This window comes from Hippocampus comes, unplaced genomic scaffold (genome assembly GCF_001891065.2).
Source record: "Hippocampus comes isolate QL1 unplaced genomic scaffold, H_comes_QL1_v1.1 scaffold322, whole genome shotgun sequence".
Taxonomy (NCBI): Eukaryota; Metazoa; Chordata; class Actinopteri; order Syngnathiformes; family Syngnathidae; genus Hippocampus; species Hippocampus comes.
In genome coordinates this window covers 239664-249957 of record NW_017805137.1, presented here as the reverse complement: position 1 = coordinate 249957, position 10294 = coordinate 239664, and positions in this window count along the sequence as shown.

Here is a 10294-nt window from a genome sequence, read left to right as displayed (position 1 = left end):
CCCCCCCCCGCGCCCCCTCCCCCGCTGCCTTGCTGGTGCCAAACTGCCGAGTCGTGGCGGCGATGGCGCATGTGGTGCATGTCTGCATGCTTGCGTGTCTTTGTGATACTTTATTTCTCAAGAGGGGAAGATGAAGAGGCTGCGGCATACCTTGCCCCCATTAGTTTGAGTCCTCGTCGGTCACAACATTAATTGGCTTCAGTAGCTGTGAGATCACAGCTTCCTCACCCCATTTGTAAAATTGAGTCAATTGCCTGTCTTGTTGTTCCCTGGCTCCAGTTTGCGCACATAAAAGTTGTGTTTTATAAGCCTGGACAGGGGAACACTCCTGTCTTCACAGAAAGCTCTCAAAAGTGTCGAAGTTGGGTCAAAGCATGTCAGAATATGTCGACATGCAAACCTTACACTTGGTGAAGATATTTGGGGCCGTAGCAGAATACTTGGGTTCGTCACACACATTTGCTAGTGTGCAAAATGTTTCGAGCAAACGCAGCCCACGCCAAAATATTAAGGCAGACAGACACGGGGTTCGGTTTACACGAGGCTGTCAATTAACTGGAAACAGATGGAAAAAGTTTGCACCAAGTTTGTCCAAATGACAAAGGCAATTTGCTGCCTGAAATGCAATCCATCCAACCATTGCCGATATAGCTTGCCCTCATGAACATCGCTCGTGAGCTGGAGCCTCTGCCAGCTGACCTTGGGTCCACCTTGAATTTTTGCCAGCCGGTTGCCAAATTGTAAAGAAATCTTTTCATGTGAATGATGAAGGCAGTCTCTGAAAACAACGGAGATTATGCAAAAAATACAACAACAAATGGAACTAGAACAGAGTACATCGTCTAACAACTGAATCCCTTCTCTCCAAGAAAACCAAAATGGCTAAGTCATGGAAATTTAAGGGCCAATATCCAAAAATAATGCATAGATACGGAGGAAAGGTTGAGGAAAGTTCTTCCCGGAGCACTAAAATCACAGGGCATTGTGTACAAAAACCGCACAAAGGACTCAAACTGCAGCCAAGTGAACTCTTCGCATGTTTTTATAAGCTATGTACACATTCCAAATAGTGTTTGCTGCGCTGAAGTGAGCCCACTCTTGCCTCGAAACAATGTCTGAAATATAAAAGTTTCCCTCACGAAAACACTGGGCTTTGTTTCTCATGGCTCCTGCGGTGAGGAAGGAGGTCGGGACACCGAAGGCGATAGGAGGCGGCACAGCTCCCCCGAGCCCCCATCGTCTCCGAATCGTCGGCCCGTCTATCGGCCCTTCCTCTGGCGCATCCCACAATTAAAAATGGCAGACTTGTTTCTTCATGCCTGCCCCCTGTGGTGCCCCCTCCTCTCATCCTCCTGCATCATCACTTCCGTTAGTTTTGTGTGATTTCCCTTCATTTCCTCGATAGTCACGAAATCAATCCCCATGTCAGCAAAGTCTTTGGGGAGCTTTCCTTGGGCCGCTTTGCTACTCAGAGCGCCTTTCAGAAGGGAGGCTGGGATTGGCAAAAGCATCGACACGTTGATGAACATGTGCAGTCATTCAGACTTTGCGCGCTTGCACAAAACAGAGGGCCGATGATACAAATGGCCGTGTCGGCCTTTTCTGCCCATCAGCAGAACACACGTTTGGATCAACAATCGGATTACAAGGTGCATCGGCACATGGACTTACAAGAAGCCCAATTTGCGAGTTTGGACATTTGGAAGAAATTTTACAGTCTGACTTTGGCAGAATTCCTGTAATTATGAACAGATCAGCAGGCTTTGGTGCAATTTTTGCCTATTTTTGCTTCAGTATGTCGAGCTTTCTCCCGGCCAGAGAGTCAGCTCCCTTCCGTGTCCTCGGCCGCCAGCCCTGCTCTCTGCGGTTATTCTGCATTTTCGTCGATAAAAGACTTTCCTTTCCAAATTCTGTGTCATGTGTGCTTCTGGGTCCTAATTCAGCTCCTCATGTGACCGCATTCCTGCTCCAATTTAAAAGCCTGCCGGTTCATGTCATCACCGAGTGCAAGGCACTGGATGATGTCTTGAAGTCGATTGTTTTTATGGACAAACCATTAGGATAATAGCTGTAGGACACATACATCATGTGGTGGCCAGTGTGTGTTTGCATTTGAAATGCATATAGCTGTCTTGAACTGGCAGAAAACGCTGAGTCGGTGGTTTATATTGGGCATGCGTTATTGGCACATAAATATTACAACGCCAGCATAGCTCACTGTGAGAGAAAGCAGTTACTTGAGTATTTCCGTTTCTCTGCCACCCGCATATAGGCTCCTGTTTGGAGTAGGAAACTGGGGGGGCCTTGTGGATCATGTAACTTACTTCAAACTGGTTCGGCCGTGCTGTGTGACAAGGAAATGGGACTTTTTCTGGTTGTTTTTCTTTCAAAATGCTCCTACACGGGATATTTCCTGAGCTGTGTAACAGAATCTATGAACTATTACAATTTTTCCACCCTACCCCAGCAGCCCCCACTCCCCCAAAAACATGTTCTCGCTATATATATGAGAGAAAGAATAAAAATAAAGAAAATGCTGAGCTCACAGTCAGAGATGTATTTTTTTGAACCAGGAACACAAGAAAAAAAATCCTTTACAATGGTGTTGGCTTCGACGCTTTGAAGATAATTCACGAGCACAAATAAGATTTGTTTTGTCGTGTGAATGATGTATGTATGTATATCTTCTGTTTTAATACTACTCACGTAGATGTCGATCTTTTGATTACTTTTAATTTTTCTCTTAAATTCATCTCTTTTATTTGTACCGGTTTTTTAGTTTACTGTTTATATGAAACCTGTCAGATTGTGATAAAAAGAAACCAGTGCGCCTCTTTGTATTTACCTGTATTGAAAATAATACTCCAATAATGAAATAGCTCTAGCAAGGGTAAACAACAGTTGGCAAAATGTTTTTTTTTTTTTTAAATTGGTGTTTATTGGTTTGCTAGTTTGTTTGGTATTCCTCTAAGTTAGAATTTATATTGTGTCAGCCTTCTTGCATTAAGGGCAGTGAGCCACCAGATCGAGCAGATGGAGCTTCAGACCGCAAAAAAACAGTTGGCACCACCGTATCCATTACGCATAAGCATATCACTCAGCACATTATGAGTTTTGTTTTTTTTTGTTCTTTTTGTTTTTTTCAGTCAGTAGAGGCACAGATGGAGGAGTCAGTTCAGAATTGTTCAGCCTCGGTCGAGTTCTGTGTTTTACTGACTGTCATTCTGTTTCATATTGTCTACACTCAACAGTCTGTGTTGTATTATTGCCTATTTTAGGGGGTGAAAAAAACCCCACAACTCCAATGATCCATCCTAATTGCTGAAAGTTCTACATTCGCTAAGCAGACAAAACAGCCGCGCTTGTCTGGAAGAAGTCCTGAGCTGACTTAACTGACAGTCAACTGACAGCATGCAGAAGTCCAGCAACGTGAACCGATGCCGACTGTAATCAGAGTGAATTTAACTCTCCACTGTTCATGTCCATCACACGACGTGAGGATCTGTTTGAAGCCCCTTTCCCATCCCTGGAAAAGACACCTGCCTCTCGTGACTGACTCCCAAACAAAAGTTAGGGTAATTACGGAAATGTCACTGCCTCTCTTGTCTTGACACTCAGGCCGGGGCGGAAGAACGTTTTGGAGGTTTCCAGACAGCATATTTGTCGAACATTTCTACCCATTCTGAACAAGTTCAGTCACAGTTCATAAAACAGAGCACCTCCGTTTACCACTCTCCTCTGACAAGTGTGTGCTTTATAACACGCGGGCCAGCCAAGGCGAGTGTGCACGTGTACTGTGTTGGAGAGGACGTGAAAGTCATGGGTGGCAAACCGTCTTGTCGCATTCTTTAAATCTACGTGGGTCTGTATGAACGTATCTTATCGTTTCTCAACTTCTCCATGGGTAGCACAGAGCGAGAGACCTGAAACGGTCCCTCGTCGCGGTGCCTCACAGTCAAAGGCTCTGGGTTCAGATCTTGTTATGCGGAGTTCTCCCCTTTCTGACAAGGATCTTTCACAGGCTTTTCCCAACAAAACATGCAAATTGAAGGTCGGGACTTCACATTGCAATAAACATTTAGAATTACCATGGGCATGTTTACAAAACATTTTCATTTCAAGACCCAAACTGAATGGAAAAGTAACGCCATAACATTGACATGTACAACACAGGAGACGTGTATTTATTACAACAGGCAAAATGCATTCTGCTTAGAAATTGCTTGCCTGGTTGACAATGAAATAGCTCGCAGAATTTGACAACAGAAAAAACTGACCCAGAACTGACCCTGGCTCGTAACACTCCATTTTTTCCTTATATGTGTCGCCTTTGTAATGGGTGTGAATGCATGTGGTGCGTTTGCGGTCGAAACTTGGTTGACAGGCACATGTGCTCTTTAATGAATATTGTCTGATTTACTTCTTTAATTACAGCATGGCCCGGGGAGCGGAGGTTAGTTCACAGATTGTCACTGTGGCGCTGCAGACCGTGATCTATAGCAGCAAGAACGTCTGGGAAGGGAGGCTAGACGTCTTTCGACAGAAACGGGGACACCTAGGTGAGAAGAGAGTGAAGTGGCGTGGCCTCCAACGAGATCGTAGTGGCCAAGAGAACGGCTTTCGGATCCGGCTGGGTGGCAGGAGTGGAACAACAATGCTCCGTTTCCCCAGTGATTCATCAGCCTCAATGGCGGACATTTGATAGCACATGATTATGAAATTTCAACCCCAGACTGCTTGGCTGCCAGAGGCTTTTCCTCAGCAGGCCAAAAGAGACGTGATGGTCGTCGGTCAACCAAGCTACATACTTTTCACGAACGCATGGAGGCTGCTTGGTAGTGAACTCGCTTGGGCAAAACAGGAGATTTTTCAAAATCTACTCGTGGTGGTGTCGCCATCACTCAATGACACTCACTTTAAGTTTTGTGGGTCGGAACCTACCGAGACCGAATGCAATTATACAAAGAAAGTTTTTTTTAATGATTAAAAAAAACAAAAGAAGCGATGAAAGAATAAAACTGCCATCAATAGAACCACATAATATGAGCCCTCGTCCAGTTGGATGTTGTTGAGAAAGTCACATCAAATTAAGTTACTGTTGGATGATCTAAGATATTTTTTCAATCTGTTGAGCAGTTTATTCTAAATCACTTCAACAAAGAGTACACGTTTTGTCATAAAGTGTGTGGAGAAATGATCATCAAACTGTCAAAGTTGCTGTTTTTGTTTGTTTATTTGTTTTTTAAGATTCAAAAGTCCTGAGTATGGCTGAAAAGCTCTCAATAATGTCACTGGGTATCAACATTCAGATTCTATGACTCTGTTTGGACTGGTTGAACTTGGTCAGAGATATGTAGCGAAATCGGTCAAATGTGTGGCATGTTTACCCTGCCTTGGACAAATCTTCTCTTGAGAAGAGTGTGCGGGGACAAATCGGGGAAGCCTGCCAGAAGCTGTGGCTCTTCGAAGCAGACTTCATTCCATTCAGAAATTGAGGTGAGACCACCAATTACTTTCATTCTCAGTGATTTGGACTATTTGGAGGATGGAGGGATGCAGGAGGGAATGCAATTACTTGGGTTGGCTAAATTTAAACCCGTGAAGTATGTGCTGTGCATCACTAAAGAGGTCATTTAGTTTGTGCTTTCTTGCAGTTTTTTTTTCCTTAATGAATTGCAGGACTTGCATTTCATGAACTCAAAAGAGACCAGAGGAAACACTAAAGTGGAGCAAGTATCACTAAAGTACAGACCTAAGATGCAACAATGATCGGCATTTCTTTATTTCATGATCCACACGGATGTTTTTATTTATTTATGTGTTTATTTTTGTTTGTTCCATATGTGTGTATGTTCATGAGCAGCCCACTTCTATGACATCAGGCTCAAACTGATGGGGCGCATCCAAACTGTGCGTTCACGGTGGAGTTGCATTCGCAGATTTTGGATATGTATGATATGTACACAATTGCCTCTTGTCTCATTTTTTTTCCTAATTTACAGCAGTCATTTTTAAAGTCCCTCCAGTTGGGATCTTGCATTTAGTTAAGGCACCTGTCTGGGCACCCTGAGAGCTAAGGACCCCAGTTGTTGTGGTTCATTGCAGCCTATGTGGAACACGGCACAAACATAAGCACTGAAAAAAAAAGAATTCGACATAAAAAACCCCATCAGGTGTCATTGTTTAATAACTCTGTCATAGGTTGAATTATAATTTTCACATCTCATTTTTAGCCACATATGAAATAGGCCTGATTCGGATGGACTTGACATCCACATTGTCATGCTTGGGAACAAAAAAAAAGTTTCATCGGAGCGGTGCAATATAAATCAAGCCTGGTTGTCTACAGTTATTAAATCTTTCATAATTGTCATGTTCTGCTCTGTTTTCCTTTTGTTTTGTTTTCAGCACTAGCTGGGGTGATGGGCGTGACCCTTCAGCGGCGCACCCTTGTCTCGTTTCCCAATCAAGCTCCTGGGTATTTAAGGGCTGTGTTGGATGATTCACCTTGCTTGCTGTTTGTGCCCAAGTGCTATTTTCTACACCTCATGTTCTCGCTGAGAGTTGCTTTATTTTCTCAATAGATTTTGGTTTTGTAACTATCTTTGTGTTCAAGTTGTTTTGGAACTCGTTTTACTTTTGTGTGTTTGGAATATTTTGTCATTTTGATTCATGGATTTTCAGTCACCAACTTTGCCTCGTCGTTTGCAAGCACTTTTGGTTCTCATTTGTTTTTTCTGTCTTTTTGGCGCCAACATTTGTGTTGACACTTTGTCAGTCTTTTGCTTTTCTTTAAATAAATATTTTTGAATCGCCTTTTATCTGAGTCTGTATTTTTGGGATCCACCTGGTCTGTGTTCGGACGCTGTTAATAATAGTAATATTTTTTTCTGGAATGGATTATTTGTTGTCACCAGATTGGTTTTTGTTTGTCTGGGAGAATTTGTTTGAAAACAAATCAAAGATGATGCAGATGACCGATACTCTGTTTAAAGAACAACTATGTCAAGATAAGAAGAAGGGCAGGTTGAAGGGTATCTTTGTTTACTGGTAATTTTGTGTCTGCCTTTTAGTAAACAGGAAGAAGAACGCTCTCTCAAGCCAACGTGTTCATTAAGCCTTGCTCAAATCCCGTCTGGGGGATTTCCTGCTCTTGCTTCGCCAAGTAACAAAGCGAGACAACGCTGGGAGGAAGGGAGGGAAGGATGGAGTGGGCCGGATGCCCAACATCAGATTCATCCAACTTAGTGCCACGTGGGTCCCCGAGCCCCTGTCACTCCCTCACCCAGACTGGATGCTCCGGCCAAGTTTCCGCCTCGGCCCCAAAACCCAAGAACCTCAATCTGGCACTTAAACTGAAATAGAAATGTCATTTCCTCAATCATTTGGACATAAATGCAGTTTTAAAAACAGACGTAAGGGTGCCACTGCTGTCAATTGAATGAATGAACATAAAAAGTCCAAGCTTTCAAGTGTCAAAAAATATGTAAAAAAGCCCAGGATCATCAATGTTGACAGCTAGGGCGTGATGCAATGGTTCAAGTGTAGCCTTTGCTTTTTCATACGGACTGGAAAGTGACAAGCAGGGGGCCTGTGGAACTTCTTATGGGGGTACTTTAAACATCTCTAAACAAGTATTCAAATAGGGGCTTTGGGTATTTCTGCATTAAATGAGCAGCTGTAATTATGTCTGCAACAAATAAACACTTTATTTCTCTTGCGGAGGTAATGAAATCAAATACATTTCTTAATCGACGAGCAGACCCTTTAACTCAGTGAATCTCACCCACTTTCACTGGAGCAAACCCTTCAATGCCCGCCGTTTTACTGGATTTTGACCAATTTGCACGTTTTGTCCAATAGAGAGTGAAGTGAGGAGTTAATCCTGGATCATTGCATCCTTGGTTTGCGTTGAGTCAGAGAGCAGCTGCGTGAGCGCAAACAATTCTTCGGTCTATCCCCTGCTCCATACATGTCAGTCATGTTATTAACGCCATGGCTTTTTGGTGCATTGTAAGTCTTAAGGTGACATATAGCTCAAGGGGAAAATTTACGGTTCAGCTCAATATTTGAGGGAAAAACAATCAATATACCAAGAGACCATTGATCATGGCTTGGATATTTGAACATTCCAACCTTTATAGAGTGGAGCCTCTGATGTCGAGAGCAACTGAGGTCATACACACGCACGCACACACACACGCACGCACGCAAACACTGGCACCTCTGAATTCAAAACGTTGCCATACAAGTAAATAACACAAGGTCTTGCATTACAATTTTAGCAAACAGCACTAAGTTTGTGCATGTTTGATGTTGACGTTTGGCTTTTAGTGGCTTTTTTGTGATACTGTATTCCAAACAATGGATGAGCTTCAACAAGTCTTTTTTTTTTTTCTTGATGACTTCATGTATGCGCATGTCTGAAACATGTCTCGCAGGCGTGCTTATCATGTTTGGTGAAGGGGGGGGTCTCGAGATAAAGTCTTTACTGTGAGGTGCTACTGAGCTTCTGCAGTGCAGCGGCGGCCAAGTGAACGCAACCCCTTGTCTTGCCTCTCCTTCCCCTCCAGAACCAACAGTGCGATCGACATGACATCCTCATTATCTGGTCTACTTTCAGACCCCCCACTCCACCCACACCCCCGTCCTTACCTACTGCACACAATCTACCCTTCTGATTTTGCCGTCTATTGTCTTATAATTTGTGGTTCTTTGTCTTTGTGCCACACAAATAAAGGCCAATGGTTCTTTCTCGCCTATTATCGGTTATTCATATAAAAATACCGCTGGCAATAAAGTGTATCCCAGAATTCACTCTGCCTAGCTACACTCATGAAAGCCAAGTTTAAAGATCTGCCTAGAATATGTGTATCAAAAAAAAAAAGGTGCTTGCTGCATCTTGTTCTCCAGCTCGTCCATCACACTCACCTCCTAATGAGGGCCTCAGCGTTTGACATCCATCTCACAGAGTGCTACGAGTAGAACTGATAGCAGAAGAAAATGACTTTGCACGGATGTGTCATATAAAGATATATTTTATTTTTTTTGAGGGGGAGGGGTCGGAAGACCATATCCTGGAAATCCATTTCAGGCACATGACCGAATGCCTCTTGAAACAGCTGCTGCGGCCTCTGAACCAATAAAAGAGGAGAGGAGATGGAGAAGCGAAATCTCCACAAGAATGGCCTCATCGCGGAAAAGCAAAATCCAGACCTCTGCGAGCGTTGCCAAGAAGAGATGATAGGCCACAGTAAAACCAATCTGAGGCATCTTATTTTAAAGTACTGGGATGGCTTGCTAAATACTGAGAGGGAACAAAGAGGACCTCCGCATCCTGACATGGAAACTGTCTATGGGGAGTCAGAGCCAGTGAAAACAAACATGAAAATAGCCCATCATGCTTCTTTGCGCGATGGCTATCATTACTCTTCGTATCGCAATCATGAAAGTGTCTGAGTGGCACCGCATGAGGTGAGCTGTCATATAGCCCCGCCTTGAGTGACAAGACTTTGGCCGAGTCATGATTGTAATCATTCACCTCCACCCCGCGTGTACTCAAAGCCAGTAACTCAGCAGCCCCCAACATTTTTGCGCCATGCACCAGTTTCATGTTAAGACATATTTTGACAGACAGATAGAAAATAAGATAAACCAAATGAGAATCATCATAATTAGGCACACATTATGCTGAATGGAGTCGTTTGAATTGGTGGTAGCCCCGTGCTTTGTTGCTATTCTGGAGTCCAATCCTATCCCCATTTTTAGATACCAAGGAGTGAATGGACTGCCTCGAACACACCGACTCTTCCCTGCGCTGGCTCTTTGACGTGTGGCAGTCGATTTTCTTGGTGACCCAGTTTACAGAGAAGACTGAAAGGAAATGAGGTAGAAAAGTGGCTGAACAAATCAAACTGTTTGGAGGGGTTTTTTTTCTTTCTTTTTTTAAAACAAGACAGCCCTTAAGAGTTGTGGTTCTGACAAGTTCAGCCGCAGGGCCAGGTCAGCTCAAAGACCCACACAAAATAGGGCAAAAGCGTGTGTGTGTGTGTGTGTGTGTGTGTGTGCGTGTGCGTGTGGGTTTGTGCGTGGAAAGTTCCAACTGTTATTTGTCTGGCTGGAAAAAAAAAATGTGAAAAGGGGTTCACTGGCGACGCGGCATAAGAGGTATTCATCTTCATTGTCGGACTGTTTCATATTATCGAAGTATTTTCAGACACACAAATGTGATGCCGCCTCTCTGCCTCCATCATACCGGGCGCTCATTGATCGACTTTTGAGGTGATTTCCTATT